At 44.7% G+C, this 21,434-nt stretch overlaps 1 protein-coding gene across 2 annotated transcripts in view; it reads right to left on the reverse strand.

Annotated features, from left to right (window-relative positions):
- The window catches only part of Rbm47 (RNA binding motif protein 47), a 138,668-nt gene that overhangs the window by 77,232 nt on the left and 40,002 nt on the right, over positions 1 to 21,434 (reverse strand). For both annotated transcript variants that reach the window (XM_028765319.1, XM_028765321.1), the window contains one exon: positions 2,277 to 2,358. The gene's annotated coding sequence lies outside the window, so the exon portion shown is untranslated. The remainder of the gene's footprint in view (positions 1 to 2,276; positions 2,359 to 21,434) is intronic.

Here is a 21,434-nt window from a genome sequence, read left to right on the forward strand (position 1 = left end):
AGCCTCGAACTCTCGAACTCAGAAATCCGCCTGCCTCTGCCTCCCAAGTGCTGGGATTAAAGGCGTGCGCCACCACCGCCCGGCCAAGAGTCTTCATTCTACTGGGTACCTCGAGGATGGCGGATATTGTCTGGGGTTCAGCCGAGCTTTGTGGATGCAGCATGGTAGATTGGCAGAGCGTGGGTCTAGTTGTGGAATGCCTAGCCTCTGGCCACTTCTAGCTGTGGCGCACATGGCCTCTGGCCACTTCTAGTGCAGAACATGGCGGCCAGAGCTAAGCAGAGCCGCCCTGCTGGCCAGCGCCGCAGCTTTTCTCAAACACCACCCGTTTCAGAAACCTGTCTCACATGCTCATTTTTTCTTCCATTTCAAACACAACTTCCATTTTCAACTAGTAGATTACTCACCTCCTAATCCATGAACCTCCCTGGGATGTAGTCTAAAGGACAATTAGTCAGAAAGGGTCAGGACTCAAGATATTCAATTATTTAAGTTAAAGTTCTCGTCAGGAACTCTACACACACACACACACACACATCCAATTTATATCCATCCTTTTTTTTTTGGAGACAGGGTTTCACACAGCTGACGCTGGTTATATAATTGAGGATGGCCTTGAACTCCTTCCTGGTCTTTCTGCCTCCACCTCTTAAGTGCTGGGATCACAGGCATATACAACAACATTGACTTCAACGGTACTCTTGATGGATGATATCGACACAGAGCACTAAGGCTGAAAACCAGCCTAAGGGCAGATACAGAGTCAAGGGGCTAAGGGTGGGTGCTCCAGACCCACAGTTTACATACAACCTTTGGTGGGGGACACGTGGGCTAAGCTAATAAGAATGCTTGCCTGGTTACACCAAGAAGGAGTAAGACAGGACACGAGCATATGGTTGGTGAGGCAGACCTCCTACCAGAAGCCAGTTGCAACAACCGCAATCCTCACCACCAGCTTGAAAGCTACCTTCTCGAGAACGTCAAAGGTTCTTCCAGAAACGCAGCCAAGTCCTAGCTCTACACCCAAAGTCTTCTCCACCTAGACTTATCAGGTTTGTGCTATTCCTTGCTACTGGCACTTGTGGATTATGCTGGTACCCTCAAATGGCTGTCCCCAGTCAGTACCACCTGTTCCCAGCCCCTCTCTGCCTAGTAAGCCATTATTTCACCTCTGAGATCCTAATGTCACTCAAGTTCCAGGCCTTTCCTAAGTTCAGTGCCTGGCTCTGGACAACATCTGAGCCCCCCTCTCTTTTTTTTCTTTCTCCATTTTTAAGTGTTTGTGTGTGTATGTGTGGTCTGCAAGCATGTGTGTGCATGGTATTGTGGGTCATGTGTGTGGGTGCACAGGTGTGGTACATGTATGTAAGGCCATGTGATTTGGAAGGGGTGCTTAGCCTACAGCATTAACTCAGCTGTGGCACAGGTAACTTTAGCACAGGTTTCCCTTACAGTCCTAGGAGCTTAAATTTTTCACTGGGTAAGCACAGGGTTCCTATTAGTTCACTCAGAACATGGTCATCTCCTCTTAAAAATTCAATAATCTACCCCCCAAAAGGAAGTACACTGTACTCTGTGACCATTTCATGTGGGTTATTTAAGGATTACCAGAATCCAAGTCTCCATAAGATACACCCCAATTGCAGTCACCTTAAATCACTATTGATTGGTGGGTAGATGCTGAGGATGACATTGCAGAGATACAGATAATCCAATGAAAGCCAAATGCTAACTGACCACCAAATACGCCCATTAAAATCAGTACAAAAAAACAAAAAACAAAAAACAAAAAAACAAGACAAATTATTATGATTTTCCATTCTATTTTCTATTCTTATGGGAACATTGGTCCTTACAAACATAAACATACAGGACACTCTGCCTAGTATATTAAACCAAAACAAGGCAGTATTGTTTGGGGGGGGGGATGTTTGTTTGTTAATACTAAGGGATTGGAGAGATGGCTCTGTGGTTAAGAGCACTTGCTGCTCTTTCAGAGGACCAACCCCCATACCAGGTGGCTCAAAACCATCTGTAACTATGGTTCCAGCAGATCTGATTCCTATTCTGGCCTTCCTGGGCAGCAACGTACACATGGCACACACTTACAAGATATATATGCATGTGCATAAAAATACCCAAGAGCAATAATCTCTGAGATGAAAACGATAACGAGGGAGGGCAGAGAATTGCATATGGAGCTCGATGCTCTGAACGCCTGTGTGGTGTTCATCTGAGCGGAGGTCGGAGGTTGGGATGAAGCCGTCTTAACTTACCGAACTTCAGTGAGCTGGGGGCTGCTGAGTAAGGCTGGGTGGCGGGGAGCAAGCTGTCCTTCTAACTTGTTTGTTACCTGAGCTGTGAAATGAAAAAGATGCCATTAGCAACCCCAAAAAATGCTAATGAAGAGTTTGCCATTAAGAACCACTGTTACATCTGGTGGTGATGCGTGTTTTTAGTCCGAACATCTGGGAGGCAGAGGCAGGCGCATCTCTGTGAGTTTGAGGTCAGCCTGGTCTACAAATCAAAGGACATATTCCTTCAACTTTGGGTGCCCTTCACAGCTGTCCTTTCTGCTTACATAGTCAAGCCTCCTTAACTGTTTGGCTTTATGGTCACTAAAACACCTTTGAGTAGCCCGGTTCTGTACAGCAGATTTTATTATATAATAACACTCCACAAAGAATGAATCAAACTGTGACAAGAGCCTCCTCCCTCCTGCCCCTACCAAGAAAGACCACAGCCTGCCTTTTGAAAAGGGATTATGAATTGTGGTAACTCTTGGTGTCCAATTCAGTAAGCATTTGCTCCCAAGTTCTCCTCAGTGCAATGGCCAGGCTAACTAAGTTTGAACTTCTGATTAGCATATGGTGCTTGAAGGAACTTTGACCCACAGACACTTGGCATTGCCTAGCTTCTGAGTCCAACCTGTGTCAGGAGTGCCTATTTCAAAGGTAATAAAAAACCCGAGTGTTTGCTTACAGCAAATGGAGGTGGTGCCATGTGTCACTACCTGACCTCTCTGCCTGCCCACCAAACCCTCAACAAAGGAAGCGTGCGGACCACAGGTCAGCTTTCCAAATGACCAAATCCAAAGGGGACAGATTTCTAGACAGAACACAGAAGGCATGTTGAAGCACCAGTTCCCTAAGATATAAGGGTGTAGTCCCAGATCAAAGCACTTGGGGTAGAGACCATTTGACTGGGAGACATTGTGTTCTCCCTGAAGGTTCCTGGGCTCCCTTTTATTGACATGTTATAAAACAGAAATTGGATACAAGGACGAAACCACAGAGGTTGAGAGTCCACGCCCCTGTCTTGTTGTACAGGATACACAGTCCTGCTGCCTTCGTTTGCTGAGGTCTCAACCCTCGGGGGCTCAGAATGGGACCAGATTTAGAGATCACATCTTCAGAGCAGTGATCCACATTACATGAGACCATGGATAGGTCCGATAGGTCCTAACATGGTATGTTTGGAGTCCTTAGAAGACGAAGGTATGAGGACCAGACAAGAGACGACACAGCAAGAAGAGAGTCATCTTGAGCTATCTAGATGCTTCATCAAGTAAAGGTCCTTGCCTGCCACCAGACCTTAGTTTGATCCCTGTGAGTCACATGGTGGAAGGAGAGAGCTGACTCCTACAAGATGTCCTCTCACCTCCACGCACGGTTGCCACCCAGCAATAAATAAATACATGTTCAAATTGTTAAAAGGAAGGAGCCATCTGCGGATACTCTGATCTTAAATTCCAGTTTCTTCAACGACAGTGACGTCAACTTACACTGCAGACGCTGCTGATCTGTGCTATTTTCTTCCAGTCCCCCAGTGAAAACGATCAATGCCAACTTCCCAACACCATGTCTCAGGGCCAGCGTGCCAAAGACGGGCAGAGGTGGCTAAGTACATAATTAAAGGACGAGAGTGGACAGTGGGAAGGAGCAGGGCACACATGCTCTATCTACAACTATCAAATTTAGAAACTCTATGGTACCATAAGGTCATATAAAATATGGCCTAGTGATTATGGTGATGGCTCTTGGCCTAATCCAGTACAGAACATTTTAAAACATCCACCATTCATGCTTCCAACACATATTGAATGAACACCATTTATAGACCAGACCCTTTGACCTGCCGAATGCAAGGAACAGTAATCGTAGCTCAAATGTATTTTCTGCAGCCATGGTAATTATGATCCAGGATCCTAGGCTGGAAACATTAAGTTAAGAAGACAAAGCCACTGCCTTCTAAGTAGGGGCAGATAAACAGGACACAGGATTGTAAGAGAGCATTATAAAACACTGGGATGGCAGCTAGCACGTACTAGGAGCAATGGGAACCAGGAAGGCAGGAATCCCTCCATCTAGACTAAACAGGGAAGATGAGAACCAAGGGACGAGTCCATGTGTCCAACAGATACGGATGGAGAGGGGACATTTTCCAGAGTTCACGGGGAAGGAGGTGACATGAAGAGTACAGTATCCAGTTTGGCAAGAGAGAAGGAGCGTGGGCAGGGCCTGAGGCTAAATGAGCGGAGGAACCGGAATTCATATCTGATGGCAGAGGGAGCCACGGAGGACTTCTAATCAGGAAGGATTCGAATGGAGGAGCACCCTAATCACGATGCGGAGGAGGGCTGAGGGCCACGGGTGCAGGGATGTCTGGGTCAAAGAGCCGCGGGACTAGAATGGTCAGTGTGTTCAGCCATGGCCAACACAGGCATTGCCCGAGGGCATCTTAGACAGAAGTGGAAGCACTTTGTTCTAGAAGGGGAGAAAAAAAAGAGGAAAGAAATGGAAAGAAAAGGATGAAGAGAGGAAGAAAACAAACATGGGACCTACTTTGGTCATCGGCCCATGCTAGCATAGAACTATACAGTTGAGGATGACCTTGAACCCATGATCTGTCTGCGGAGATTCCCTCCTCTTGAGTGCTGAGATTTTAGTCTTTTACCCATGTGAGAAAATGTATTTCTTTAAAAACTTGAGCCGTCAGAAAGCAAACCTCCTTCCTTCCTGTCACTGAAGCCCAACTGTGCCCACTCTCCTCATAGATGTGTCAATTTCAGGGCTAAGCAGCACTTCCCTTCAGAGGGAGGATTCCTTGAGTTAATTAGTCTAAATGTGTAAGTGCAGTGGATGCTAATTAAAACAGAAATAAACATTAGAAAACAAATAAGAAACTAATGGTTGTGTAATTAAAGATTGTTCTCCCTCTCAGTGAGCATGAGCCAGACTGAAACAGCAAACAAGACAACAAAGGGTTAAAAACCTATATACTTGTCTGGAGATAGGCTAGCTTTGATTTCCTTGGCTCTCCCAGGCTCTCACACAGGAAAGGACCACAATAAATGCCCTCTCAGCATTTTGGCTAAGATCAAGTGTAGAAAAATATTTATGAATGAACATAGGATTTAGATTGAAGAGAAAACAGGCATGTGGCTTGAAATTTGCATCGATCAGCCAAGCATTTGGAAGGCTGAGTCAGGAAGGAAACAGTGAATTTAAGACCAACCTGGCAGCATGGAAAGCCCCAAGCAAATTTCAACTCCCAGCATTTACATAAAAAGCCACACACACTAGTACCTTTAAAACATGGGGGAGGGGTAAAAGGGGACATGGGAGAGTAGACAGTGCTAGGCAGGTTCCTGGAGGACACTGGTCAATCTAATCAACAGAGCACTGTGCTGTAAGCAGTGAGAGAGCTGTCTCCAACAATGAGGTGGACAGTAAACATGATAGACAGCACAGGCACAAACACAGAGAATACACACACAGAGACTCACACACATACACAGACTCACACTCACACACTAACATACATACACATACTCACATATACACACACTCACATAAACAAATAGACTCACACACACTCACATATACAAATACAGACTCACACACACTCACATATACACTGACATATACACACGTACTCACATACAAAGACTCACACATACACTTACACACATACACAGACTCACACACATACAGTCTCACACACACTCACTCATACACAGACTCACACACATACAGTCTCACACACACTCACACACTCACATAGACTCACACATACACTTACACACACACACATACATACATACACACATACAGACTCACACACACTCACATACACTGAAATGTATCAAGTGTAAATGATACTACAAGAAACACTGAAGGCAGAAAGGACAGAGGAGAGAATGTCGAGTGAGGGAATGGATATTTATATTTATATGGATATTTATATTCCAAAGACTAGAGGAAGTGTGTGGAGGAAAGGACTCTTCTGAAAATTATCCTAAACATATCCTTTCTTTGTGTGGACGAAACTTGAGATGTAAAAAGGCTTCATTATGCAAGAAAGTTTTGAAAAAGTCCAAAGTCGCCACCCTCCAAGAACGGTACTTTCTTACCTAAGTTCCCTGGACAAGCTGCCCTCTTGTGGTTCCTGAGCACAAAGGCAGGCAGAGCCCAGCCTGTCCACCAATGCCATCAGGAGATGGTTCTATGTGAGAGGGGACATGGCCATCACAGGTTAGGGACACAGCTTTAAGTCACTATAAAAATTGGATTGCCACAAAATAATATGGTTTGAGGCTGACAAATTCAATGGGTGATTTAATCTCAATGTTAACTGCTACTTAATTTGAATATCCTAGTACCTACCTTCACTTGGGCAAGGTGGAGCCAGCCAGCCTATTAAAAGCAAGCAGAGATCTCACACAGTGCCAAGAAAGCAGACGTGCAAGTTCACGTTCTGCTATCTGTGAGTGTGACTCAAGACTCCCACGGAATCTTTGCACTAACGCAGAAGTAACCAAAGGGTACTTACTTAACTTTGTTCTTCAAATAGTGTTGATATGGGGGAATCTAGGTATCAAGAAATACTTAGCATTTGTATAGGAAGGAAAAGATGGAAGCCCTTTGGTGTCCCAGGTCTAAACCCCAACATTTAGAAGGTAGAAGGTCCTTAGGAGTTCAAGCTTATCCTCCGGTACAGAGCTTGAGAACAACCTGGGTTACAGGAGACCTGGGTTTCTAAAACATAACAAAATAAATACACACAAGTGGAGAGGGCTGGAAAGGCAGGAGGAGGGATCAAATTGTTCATCTTTCTGAAAACTGCACCCTAGACAAACAAAACCCACAAAAATAAAACAAAAGATACACCCAAAATAAAAGGTCTCGCCGCGTATGTGGCCTGGGCTGGTCTTGGGTTGGCTGTGTGGCTGAAGCTCACCTTGAACTCCTGACCCTCTTGCCTCTACCTCCCAAGTACTGAGATAACAGGTATGCCCTAGCATGTCCCGCTGAACAATTTTTAGAAAGGTTTTGTTAATTTTTATTTTTATGTGTATAGGTACTTTGCCTGGTGCCCAGGGAAGCCAGAAGAGAATATCAGACGCCCTGAGACTGGAGTTACAGATGGTTGTAACCATCTGCATGTGGGTGCTGAGAATCAAGCCCAGGTCCTCTGGAAGAGCGGCCAGGTCTTCATCTCTACAGCCCCTTATCAATTTTTCTATTACAATATATGCATACTGAGTATGTCTATTGCTCAAACTGCAGGTTCAGCAATGGACAGAAGTGGACTGAAGCAGAGGGTCCTGACTGGGAGGCCTGTTTCATAAGGAAGGACTGGGGAGAAGGCTCAGAGGGCAAAATTGCTTGCTATGCAAGTCCGAAGGCGAGCTCTGTCCACTGACTTCCACAAGCATGTTGCCGCTCACACACAGAACTGTGAGCCACCAGGCTGGCTTCTGACTGCTCTGTTTAAAAGAGCCTGCTAATCACCAGCCCTAAACTCCTTTCCTTTCTCTTCACTTCTTACACTGAAATCCGAATGCACATTCATCTTTAGCCCTCTGTAGCATCTACCTACCTGCCTCCTTCAATAGATCCACCTGAAGTAGGTGGTCTACCACTACTCAATACTTAACATTTGAGGAATGAAACCCTCTCCTTCCCTCAGACAATGATCCTTCAAGCAAATAGGTTTCAACAACATCCTCAAGTCCTTCCTTAGGTCTACCTCAAATCCTTCTTCTACGATCTAAAGCTCAGATATTTGCTCAAATCCCAGAGTGACTGTGGTAGGCAAACAATCAAGCAAGCCGTTGAGACCAGAGACTGCCATTGAATGGGGGGCGCCTTTTGTTCTGAAGCTGAGAATGCAGGTGTACGGGGGATCTGGTGTCTCTGGGTTTCACAGAAACAATGGATTTCAGCAGAGCTGTTCCAACAGTGTAAAGGTTCCTTTCTAAGCAGGCACAGTGATACACAATACAATCTGTGGAAGGCTCAGTTGGGAAAAGTGCAGAGTTGGCGACCAGGTGATATCACCAGATCTTGTGAATGATCTATGAAAATGAAAAAAGGCCCAGCAATGGTTATGCTGCAGAGTATGGTCCTGTAAGACATGTGCTGGGCTTCAGTGCAACCCTAAGTGTCCCATGCCCCCTCTCATCCTCATCCCAAGGACAACAGTCTGACAGGCACTCCCAGGCACCAGTTCCTGCCTTTCTTCTCTCTCTTTTTTTTAATTGGTGAGTGGTGGTGTATGTTTTATTTTTTTGAGATAACATTGCTCATGTAAGCACGACTAGCTTCTAGCTTTGTGTACAGCAGGGTGATCTTGAATTCCTGACCCTTCTGCCTTGGCTGGCCAAGGACTGGGGTTGCATGCAGGCACTGGCTGTCAAGTCCAGCCTGCGACCTCTTCCTTTTAAGTACAATTTGGCCACATATTGGGCCCACCAGTGCATCCTGTTGGTGTTGTATTCTGACAAGATTCAAATAGTCCCACACAGAAACTCCTTGGAAAAATACCAGGTGAGTCGTGGTGCATGCCTGTAATCCCAGTACGTGGGAGGTGGAGGCAGGAGAATACTGAGTTTGAAGATGAACTAGAAAGCCTCTAATCAAAAGAAGGGGAGGGAGGAGAAGGGAAGAAGACTGCTTTCCACTACTGTCTGCAATGCAGAGAAACACCAATGTCTTTCTATCCTCTAAGCTAATCATTTGTAGAAATGAAAGATGTTGCGTAAGCGGGGCCAGCAGGGGTTTGTTTCACAAACTCCACTCCTCCAGTCTCAGTCCAATGCCCAGTGCCCAGCGCCAATTCCTCCACGATGCCTTTCCTCCCAGCCTGTCACACAGATTCCCTCTCCTTCTCCCACCCCATTCTCTCAGTACCTATCACAGGTCGCAATTAAATACTGGCCAAGTTTGGTTGGTGCTCAGTTACCCAGATGCAGTCTCCATGGAGACAGGGTTACTATCTCTGTTCACCCCTGTATCCGAGGTGGAGCACAGCACTGAACACAACCTAATAGCTCAAGCTCACGATAGGAAGCCAATGGGAATGTAAAGTGTTGCGTCCACTGTGGAAAGCAGAAGATCATACAGCCCTCGCGGAACATGCTTAGCTATACAGAAGGCATCTAAGTCAACATGCTATAAAGATTCTTGCACATGTGTTTGCTGTGCCACTATACACAACAACCAAATGATAGAGTCAACCTAGATGCCCATCAACAGACAAATCCATAAAGAGAAGGATATATCTGTCTTGAAAAACCAAAAAAAGAAAAAGAAAAAAAAAAGGACATATATAGACTCAACGGAGAAAGAACCAAATGTCACTTGCAGAAGAATGGATAGAATTGAGGATAATGATGTTAACTAAAATGAGCCAGACTCAAAGACAAATACTTCATTTTCTCTAGTATATAGAATGTATGTAACAGGCAAGCAAAAAAACAAGACTATTTGGGGAATGAGAAGAGGCTGTGGGCAGAATATGAGCAAAGTGCAATGACATGCACTATGAAAACACTGCGTGAATCTTCCATTGCCAGGCGTGGTGATGTGCAACCCCCCACCCCCATCCTGGCATCCGAAGGTGCAGGCAGAAAGATCAAGAGTTCAAGTCCAGCCTGGGTTAGATGAGATTCTATCTACAGAAAGGAAAAGTAACAATGTTTTGGACACTAAAGAAAAAACAAAAAAGGAGAAACAAAACCAGAGTTCATACGATGAAATTTAATTGTAATAATCTAAAAAAAGACCAGGCAGTGGTGGCACATGCCTTTAATCCCAGGAGGCAGAGGCAGGCGGATTTCTGAATTCGAGGCCAGCCTGGTCTACAGAGTTTCAGGACAGCCAGGACTACACAGAGAAACCCTGTCTCAAACAAACAAACAAACAAACAAACAAACAAACAAAAAGAAGAAGAAGAAGGAAAACCAGGGGTTGGGACAGGCCAGCGCTTACCCAGGGGTCACACAAATGTCTCCCAGCTCTGAACTGTAAAGCAATGCCCAGGCAATCCTATTTGGCAGTTTACCATGGGTTTCCAGCACCAGCGAAGGCAAAGTCTTGACTCAGCAGAATTCTTCTGAGGTTCACTAGTTATCACCCTAACCATCTTTCAGGGCCCTACCCAAATCAGGAAGGCTTGCTAGCATGAAGGGAGGGTGTGTGTTGTTCTGCTAAGTCAGCCTTTATGGTGGGGTAGAAAAAGAACACTTGCTTGTGATTCCTTAGTTCCCAGTTCTGTCTGCTGGGACAAAAAAAAAAAAAGTCCCAGCCTGTGCACAATAAACCACAAAATAGACAACGTGGTGTTCTTTCTGATTTTAGGCAAATTTTGATATTTATCTTTCCTTTTTCCCTCCAATTTACTTATAACTGGATAGCCATGAGAAGAAGACTTGTGAAATCACTCACAATCACACACTTACTTTTGGACCACTACCCGCCCACTAGCTCACAACCACACACGCTGGAAGCATTACCTTCTCTCGAATTTCCCTCCAGACTTTCACGGAGCCACAACAGTTAAAAACATGAGGAGTCAGCCCGAGTACTGTTGTCCAAACACCCAAAGCACTCACAGGGTTTGCACAATCACCAAGAATTTCCTAACAGGGCCAGAGTCTGACGGTTAGACGGTTCGACAGAATTAGACAGAATCTGCATTCGTCATACAGAAAGTGGGCAACTGGGTTGAGAATGTATGGAGGTCAATCTACAGAGCGCTTGAAGCTTTGGGTTCACACCGCAGCACTACATAGAACCTAGTATGGTGGCACAGAGCTAGCGAGTTCAAAGCCAGCTTGAGGGGGTGGGGAAGGAAGAAGAGGAGGGAGGAGAGCAGGAAGAAGGGAAAGTGCAGAGCCCTGTACTCCCTCTAAATGCATCCAGAGCTTCCTAAGATCGATATTTAAAACACAGGGACAATGCAGCCAGGCGTGGTAGTACATGCCAAATTCTAGCACATTCTAGCATGAGGAAAGATGATCTTCAGCACGGGCTTCTTCCAAGTCAGCATGGGCTAAAGAACAAGGCCAAAAATGCAGATGTTCTGAGCTGCAATCAGCTCCTCATTCCCCAGTACAAGTGTTTCTAGAAAGTGAGGACCCACACTCCCTGGAGACTTTATCTCCTCCCAGATACCAGCAGAATGCCAACCACCCTCTAAATGTTTAGCTCCATCTAAAATCCAAGCTACTCAGAACTCAGAATGCAACACGAATGTCCCTGCTCTCCCAAGGACGGCCTGACAGACCAGTGCTCTGTGTGGGGTGTGTGTGTGTGTGTGTGTGTGTTGCATATGCCAGAACCATCTCCACTGAGTGTATCTAAAATACCCTAGGGGACAGGAGACTAGCACCAGGATCCCTTATTTTAAGACAACTAAAGTCAAAAGCATTTAAGTGCAGCCTACCTCTAAGAATCCTTTTTGCCATGACAATAAATAAATAAAAATCAAATAAATCCATTTCTTCTACTCTACAGCACACCCTTTTACACATTTTAACATTTCTTAAATAACCCATGGGCCTGTTGATTCATTTTTAAAAGCTGTCATTAAATCTCTGGCATTGTTTTACGTTCTGTAATCAAGTCCCTTCAAAGATAATCTGCAAAATGCACTGTATTTAAAGATATGCTAAATCAATAGAAAGGTCACCTTGTCTACCTGGCTCGAGGACCAGAGGCAAACGAGGGAGACTGGACTGGGATTAAGGTGATGAAAGAAAAAAGGGCCAATCCCACCTGAGAAGCAGAACTTGGGGGGAGTGGCCTACAAGAACATAGGAGAAGCCTACAGAAGGTTGCATGCCAAACCAAGATCCCTCTACTGTGAAGTACAGGGTTAGCTCAGGCTACTGAGGTGGGTACCACTACACTACAGGGCCCTTCTCCTTACCAGGAGTAATTCTGGTCTGAACCAGTAGGATTCTTGGTTCTCCCTATCTGTCTTAGTTAAGGTCATTACTTTTGTGATAAGACATCGTGACCAAAGCAACTTGGAGGTGAAAGGGTTTACTTGACTTACATGTCTAGCATAACAACAGCCTACTGCAGGAAGCCATGGAAGGAATTCTAACTGGGCAGGAACCTAGGGAAAGGAGCTGAGGCCCTGGAGGGGTGTTGCTTACTGGCCTGCTTCCCATGTCTTGTCCAACCTGCTTTATTATAGAACCCAGGACCACCAGCCCAGCTGTGGCACCACCTACAGTTGCCTGGGCTCTTCCCAGCAGCTATAGACCTGCCTCCAGCCCCATCTTTTGGAAACACTTTGCCAACTGAGGTTCTCTCCTCTCAGATGACTTTAGCTTGTGTCAAGCTGATATAAAACTAGCCAGCACACCATCTAAGGCGGCCTCTAGGGAGATAACATGTTCATTTCCCCAAAGTAAGTTTCTCCTCTTTTTTGTTTTGTATTGTGTTGAGTTTGAGACAGGTTAAGGCTAGCCTCAAACTTACTTTATAGCTGATGCCAGCCTTGAACTCCTGATCCTCCAAGGCCACCTCCAAGGCGGACAGGGTGATGATGGAGACAAGAAGGGCAGAAGTTATCCTCAGTGATATAGCTAGTTCAGGCCAGCCTGGGCTAAGTGAGACCTGGTTCCCAACACAAATCAAGACAGACAAACAGAACCCACGAAGTCACAGAGCCTCACACCCTGTCTCATCGACACCTCATATGGCACAGAATTTCAGAAGTTCAAGTAATGTCAGGAGCCATGTCAAATGATGATAATTAAATACTAAACAATCCTTAGCGCAGCATCTTAAGTGACTCAGCATGCAGTGCTTTTTCTAACACTTTAGCTTGGGTCTTTCCCTGCCAGAGTCTATAGATGTGTTGCTGAACACAATGCACTGTTTTCCAGGTAGCAGGCACATACACACTCTCTGTGCATAAAAAAGTTCCTTCCTGTGCACGGCTACTACAACTTCCTAGAAACATAATCCACTGACAGAAGAAACACTCGGTCACTGCTAGAACACAACCTTTTCTTAGCAGAGATGTCAGCAGTGAAGCATCTGCTCTGAGCAATGAGTGTTTTTAGTCAAACGCTATCCCAGAAGGCTCAAGGATAACTGCGGCTGGAGTCACGGGTCGGAGTATAACCCCTGGGTTTGAGCCCCAGTATCACAGTAAAAACAAATAAATAAAGTAATTCAGAAAGACTCATCCATATAACAGTCAAGTGACATTTTTTAGTCTTCCTTAAAACCAGAAGTGCATTTTAGTGCAGCCAGCAACTTCTACTTTGTTCATCAGCAAACTAAACTGACATCATAGAGACTGCCTATTTCTTTTCTTTTCCTTTTGTTTCCTTTCCTCTTTCTTTCTTTCTTTCTTTCTTTCTTTCTTTCTTTCTTTCTTTCTTGGACATGGTATCACAGGCATATCTCTGGTCTACGTAGGAGGTTCCAGCCTAGCCAGGTCTGCACAGAGGCCTGTCTCAATAACCAAGAGTGTGTGCGTGTGGTATGCATGCATGATGTGTATACAGTTATTACTGTGGGTTGTGTATGCAGGTGTCTTTTCCTTACTCTCTAGCAACCTCCAAGGTTTCTTCTTCAAGTTGAAAAAGAATCATGAACAGTAGCCGGGCTGTGATGGCGCATGGCTTTAATCCCAGCACTTGGGAGGCAGAGGCAGGTGGATTTCTGAGTTCGAGGCCAGCCTGGTCTACAGAGTGAGTTCCAGGACAGCCCGGGCTATAAGAGAAACCCTGTCTCAAAAAACAAACAAACAAACAAACAAACAAACAAAAAAGAATCATGAACAGAATTGCATAGGCATGCCCTTCAGAAGGACAGCTGCCCAAAATATTTGGAAGCTGTGGAAAATGCAAGGTGTAGAAGCCACCTCTTTGGTGGTCCACAGCTGGAACACAGTTTGCACAGCCCAGCCAGGATTAGAGTTTGCTCTCACAGTGGGGAGGGAGGAAGTGTGCACAGTGGGGAGGGAGGAAGTGTGCACACAACTATGATGGGGTGTAACCCGGCCCACAAAAACTGCCGTACTCTCTCCTCTGGGGTGCTTTCTGTGGGCTGCACGGCACTCTTCAGACAGACATGAGTCTGCTGTGCTGCAAGAGACAAAGCTGAGTTTTGTGTGTAATCCAGCACTTAAGAGATGGAGGCAGGAGGATTGCAAGTTTGAGGCCAGCTTGAGATACAGAACATGATCTCAAAAAACAGAATTGAGTATGATGTGTAGTTAACACACGCTTGTAATCCCACCCAGCATGTGAGAGGTGGTATCGGACTACTGCTGGTGGATCCACAGGCAACAGACGGAGCAACTGCCCAAGAGAACAAAGGATTTTATAATTTAACAACCAGCTAGGCTGTGCCATGTATGCAACCATTTACAAGGCCTCATGGGATGTGCAGGATTTTCAAACAGACCTAGGCTCAAGTCTTAGTGCTTGCTGCAAAAATATGAGGACCCAAGTTCCAATCCTCACTTGGCACCCACGGGAAAATCTAGGGATCCTTGCGCATGAAACTCTGACCCCAGTGCTGTGGTGGGCAGAGGCGGGAGGACCAATGCTGTTTGCTGACCACCATCTGAGGCTTCAGTGAGGCATGGCACCTCAGGGGAATGTTCCTCTATGGCTTCTGCCAGGAGCACATGCATACACACACACACACACACACACACACACACACACAAGCAACATGTAAAAAGCTACTCTGTATTTACAGAAAAGTTCTTCTAATAAAGTCCAAAGCCTCTAATATAAATCAGCATCCAAAACTAGGTCTGTGGTTCAATTGGGGCACTCATTCTCGACCTATGGAAGCTCTGCGTTGTGTTGGAAAAACTGTGGTGGCAGCAGTGGGGACAACATCACCAAGAGATTATCTGTCACTTTCTAGTGTATGCAAATCATTCAGCCTTTCTATGTTCGATTTTCTTCATTTGACCAATCATGGCACCTCAGAGTTAGCACACCTTCGTGACTTATTATTTGCTGGAAGAATGATGACATCAGTAGTGGACAAACAACAATGATATATAATTCCCCCAAATGGTTACCTCAGGTGAGTTCTGTTTCCTCCTTTGTGCCCTATGGTTCTTTTTTTTTTTTTTTTTTTTTTGGTTTTTCGAGACAGGGTTTCTCTGTATAGCCCTGGCTGTCCTGGAACTCACTCTGTAGACCAGGCTGGCCTCGAACTCAGAAATCCGCCTGCCTCTGCCTCCCAAGTGCTGGGATTAAAGGCATGCGCCACCACCGCCCGGCCCTATGGTTCTTATAATGAGATTAGAATTCATTGTAACAAAGATGTAAATATTGTAAAGAGAAATTATCTTCAGTGGTTAAGAAAAGGAATAATACTTAACTTTAAGGACAATTAAAAATTGGAGAAGAGGACTGGAGAGATGGCTCAGACACTAAAAGCACTGGCTGCTCTTCAAGAGGACCGGGGTTCAGTTCCTAGCTCTCAATTACCCGTAACAACATTTCCAGGGAATCTGATACCTTCTTCTGGCTTTGTGGACACCAGTCATATATTTGACACACATGAATTCAGACAGAATAGTCACATATATAAAAGATAAGTAAATCACTTAATAAGCTAAATCTTTGTGTAAGAAAGAATTGTAAAGTTTACAGAAATATGGACTTCTCATTTTTGCAAAGTATCAAAATACATGTAGGACATGTAGGCTTATAATATTCATTTGATCAAAGCTAAATGGTGGGTCAGATCACCCGCCACAAACCCCACAGCAGTGTTTCAAATGCTTTTCACATAAATAATAAGGAAGATGATGTGATCACTACAAGATAAAAACATCTAGATTGTTCTTCAGCCTCTTTGTGGGGACTATAGGTTGTTAGACTGTGGGGACTTAAGGTATTCTCCAATTTGGGAAATGTATTCCTACCTATTACATTAGCTGGTCAGAGGATAGAAAGGCCTTTGAGAGTTTTGTGTATATAATAAACAAGAAAAGGATGTAATCTGGCAAAAACTAGAGATCGCAGGTTAAGACCTGGGCTCTCTGAAGGAAGGCATCCCTTCACAATTCCTGTGACTGCTCTCTAGAAGACTCAGCTTCTCAGTCAGTGATGTGGGCCTCGGAGCAGATCTCTACTCCCCCAACCCCCTTCTACTAGGGCCTAGGGTGGGAACCTAGTAAGGTAAAGCATTGATAACACACTTCCCAGAGGCATAGCACTCTTCCCAGGGGCTGTTGGTCAGGAGGCCACCAGCCGGTCCTGTTTCAGCTCACATGACCTCTGAGAACTCAGCTGTTCCTTTCCTTCCTGGAATAGGACTTTGGGAACTTGGTACTATGAGCAAAGCAGAGAAAACCAGGAAGGCACTAGCTGTGTCAAATGGCTTCTTCATGTGTCTCCTCGGTGCTAAATCATAACCAACCCAAGGCAGCTGGTATGGCTTGGCCCTTGGTCACAAAGTAGCCCTGATCAAATTGGTCTGGTGGGGGAGGGGAAATAAAAGACAAAGTCATTGAAGACTGAAATCCTAAGGCCGTGACACTTCTAGAGAGAGCACTTTCGGTGGTACTCTGTATAACCTTCCCCTAGTGAGCTCCTGGATGAGTTGAGCATCTCTGTGGGGTTGTAGTGCTTGGAACTAGGATCATTCAGTCTCAGTGGCACAGTTGATGTTCTGGGTTGTTTGTGAGGGTTCTCTGGCGTTATAGAAAGTAGAGCCCCACCCCTGGCCACCACCCACAAGATGCCAGCAACATCCACTACCAAAAATGTCTTCAGGCATCACCAAGTGACTTCTGGGGGTCCCCTGTGGCTCCCAGATGACCTCCATCACTCTGAGACCCTTAGAGATGACCATGGTTTAGGAAATGACTGAGTTCTGTAACCTTTACACCTCAGGTTTTTATCGTTTGAATTTTGTCCCTTCTAATGCACGTTTGGCAACCCATCTTCTCTTCACGAGCTTGCGATCAACTTACAGAATTAAACAGAAATGTCTACAGAATGCAGATTTGTCTATGACTGTCTGCAGTCACTCCAGTGCTATTGTGTGTCATTTGTTTGTTTGTTTGTTTTTGTTTTTTGTTTTTGGCTGTTGTTAATCTGAATTCCTCCTTTTAACATTTTAATCTGTCTCCTTAGTCCCCCTCTAAGCAAGTAAATAAATGTCCTCATTTCTGTGAATAACTGTAATTAACCTTGATCTTCTTATTAGAGATTTCCTGTTCTTTCATGGTGCTAACTTTGCCCAGACTATTTCTGAAATAGAATAAATTTGTTTTTATGTATGTGTGTGTGTGTGTGTATATATATATATATATATATATATATATATATATATATATGTATGTATGTATATTGAAGGAATGCCTTCCTTCAGAGAGCCCGGGCCTTAATCTGCGATCTCTATTTTTTGCCAGATTACATCCTTAGCTTGTTGATTATATACACAAAACTCTCAAAGGCCTGTCTATCCTCTGACCAGCTAACGTAATAGGTAGGAATACATTTCCCAAATGGTAAAGTAATCCCAAAGTACCAACACAGTAACGTAATAAGGACGATATATCTTTGAAGCTAGAAATGATTTATTTAACTTATTTAGCTGATTCTGGGGTGGAATTCAGAGCCTGGAGCCCCAACCTCAGCCCTAACCTTATTTAGATAAACATTTGTTATGGCCATGTGACGGGCATTATTGTATATATTCAGCATGTGTTATCACATGATGTCCAAATCCTTTCAAGGGGCCAGTACAATGGCTCAGCAAAGACATTTGTCACAAAAGCCCGGTTATCAGCATTTAATCCCTGGGGCTCATGTAAAGGTGAAATAAACTGACTCCATGAAACAGTTCCCTGACCTCCACATACATGCAGTAGCGTGTGTCCCCCACATGCACACACAATAAATAATGTTGATGATAATAAATAAAAAGTATAACCCGAGTAGGTAATATGGTATCCATTTACAGAAGGAGACACTGAGGTAGAAAGCCATGAAATAAGTTCTCCCAGCCTCAAAGAGCTGCTGGCTATTAGGTTCAGTCAGTCTACACTGGATTTTACCAGGAGAAAAAAAGATAAGAGTTGCTCAAGTAAGTTCCCTAGGAAAGGTCGTGAATTGCTGACTCCCGGCCCAGCACACATTTGGTGGCCCGAGAGTCACGTGCTAGAGAAGAAGCCTTAAACAACTTGCTCATGAACACATGACTGCTCGGTTCCGTATGGGCTCACTTTCTGAAGCAGCTTCCTCGAGCAGAGCTGAGCCAAAGACCCGCAGCAGCGTCAGTTCCGGGAGGAGTCAGAGCTCTGGCTCCCTGGCTCCACACCCTGAGCAAAGCACAGCAGATGATACTTCCTCAAATAACTCCTGCTCACGAGGGTTCTCCTCAACATCTGTGTGCAGGCTCAACAGGACTGAGTCACTGTGAAGATAGGGCTTCTAGAACACAGTCTGAGAACAACAGCGGCAGACAATTTTTTTATACTTATTTATTCAACCAACCATCCATCCATCCTTTTTTGAGACAGGTTCTCACTATGCACTTCTGGGTGGGGACACTCTATATCATACGTGGGAGCCACTAGTTCAGAATCTCTATGTAGGTAAAAGTCTGTATGTATGGCTTGTTAAAATAATGCGCCTTAAGACCTGGCTTATCTAACTTAAGATACCTGAGGGAAATGGACCCCTCTCTCCTGAAGGTTGTTCACACCAGAGCACGTGGACTCCCATGCATAAAACACAGAACATAAAACAAAGAGCTCTGACAGAACCCTACAAAGCATCCATCTTGGCTCTGCCGGGAAAGTGGACTTTGGCTAACTTTTGGTGCCTTTCACTGGATTCTGTCTCTCACCAGCACAAACAAACACCTTAGCTGCAGCTCTTCAGCTGGGCTCCGGTAGCTTCCTAACAGCTAGAGTCCCTAGCTAGAGTCCTTGTTGCCAGGGGGATCATTCCTACACTGAGATCTGGTGGATCACTATTAGTAAAAACACGGTAGACGTATGACCTCTCCGAACTCTCCAGTCTGTCTCTTGTCAACTTGGCCCTACTTTCTACCATCACACCATGACACCATTCTTCTTGAACACATTCTCCTGACTTCAAGCCCTTCCAGGTGTCTACACTGGGGCCTATCGGCGTCTTCTTCAACTGTGCCCTCTTCACAGCACGGACTCACTCATGGAAACAGTTCAGCTGTGGCAGGCTCTCAGCCTTTTTGCCTGCTTAGTAGAGTCCCCTGCTTCCTTCCTGTCCACAAGGTCCTGTGCTCTCTCCCAATCCTATCAAGGAACCTGTGACATCTGAGTACCTTAATAATAGACTTCCTTTCTGGTCGGTAAGCTCCTGAAAGGTGGGGATTTATTATTCATCGTTACAGTCCTAGCACCTAGCAGAGATTCAGGTATATAACAGGTGTTTTCACACACATGCAAACACACACACACACACACCCTGACACATGAGTAAAAGCAAATTCAGGACTTTAAGCTATTGATGGTGGTGGAATGGAGACAAAGACTAGCAAGGAGATTAAAGCAAGATAAATAATGCAGGCCGTCAGGCTTGGCCACAAGAAGAACATACACTAGTAATTTTTTTAAAGTTTTTTTTTTCTTAAAATGTAAGAGCTGTATTGAGCGTGTGAGTATGGATGCACCAGAAGTGGGTGTCCAATCCACTGGAGCTGGAGTTAGAGGCTACCTGACATGCGTGCTGGGATCAGAACTCCCATCCTCTACCAGAGCAGCAGACATTCTTAGACCACAGAGTCATTTCTCCAGCCCCAACTTATAAATACCTTTAACATGAACCACAACATGCAAACGCCCAACTCTGATTAAGCCCTTTGAAAACCAACAGAAGATGGCGGAGAAGGCATGTGAGAATACCGCTGAGTACTTAAACTGCCAAGAATATCAACAACAATGTGAGATGGTGCTCACTGGTAGAGCACTCTGCCCAAGGTCTGTGAGGTCCTGAATTCATTCCCCAGACTACACAAACAAACTACAGCGACAAACCCTACGTCATCTGGAGCAACAGTCATGGGAACTGAGTGATTTTTGTGTGCCGGGCATTTTATATATGTTATAACCTTTAGTCTTCATTCAAACGTTATAAACTAAAGCTTATTTACTGTACCGTTTCTTCTCTTCTGGGTGTTCTGTCGACATAGACGTAATGTGCCCAATGCCCATACAAGTTAGCAGAAGGCATCAGATTCCCTGCAACTGGAGTTACGGGACGTTGTGACCTGCCCTGTGCATGCTGAGAACCACACCTGGGTACTTTAGAAGAACAGCCAGCACTCTCTTAACTGATGAGCCATCTCTTCAGCCCCTACACAGGCAAGAAAATCAAAGCTTAACAAACTTAAAAACTGGTCCAAGCCCAAATATAGAAAACAGAAGGCCTGGCATTTAAAGACAAATGTGCTTGACTCTGATCCTACCTTTTGAACATAATTATGGGGTGCTAATAGCATAAAGTAATTAAACACATCTTAGATTTTGTTTGTTTGCTTGTTTGTTTGTTTTGTTTCTTAAGAAAAGGCCTCATTTTGTTGCTCAAGCTATCCTGGTACTCTCTATGTAGACTAGGCTGGCCTAGAATTCACAGAGATATACCTGTCTCTGACTCCAGATGTATGCCACCAAACCAGACCATTGGATCTGTTTTTAAATATGAAATTAATATGAATTGGGGCTGGAGAGATGGCTTATCAATTAAGAGCACTGGCTGCTCTTCCAGAGGCTCCAGGTCAAATTCTCAGCACCCACATGACAGCTCACAACTGTCTGTAACTCCAGTCCCAGGGCTTCTGGCACATTTACACAGATATACATGCAAGCAAAACACCAATAAACATAAAATAAAAATAAATTATATATTTAAAAACAAAGAAGAACATTTATTGCTGGGTAGTGGTGGCACCAGGCAATGGTGTCACATGCCTTTAATCCCAGTACTTGGGAGGTAGAAATAGGCAGATCTCTGAGTTTGAAGTCAGCCTGGTCTACATAGTGAGTTCCAGGACAGCAAGGGCTACACAGAGAAACCCTGTCTCAAAAATACAAAATTAAAACAACAAAAACAAAAAAAAGGAAAGAAAGAAAGAAAGAAAGAAAGAAAGAAA

This window comes from Grammomys surdaster, unplaced genomic scaffold (genome assembly GCF_004785775.1).
Source record: "Grammomys surdaster isolate TR1022 unplaced genomic scaffold, NIH_TR_1.0 150, whole genome shotgun sequence".
In the NCBI taxonomy this organism is placed as follows: domain Eukaryota; kingdom Metazoa; phylum Chordata; class Mammalia; order Rodentia; family Muridae; genus Grammomys; species Grammomys surdaster.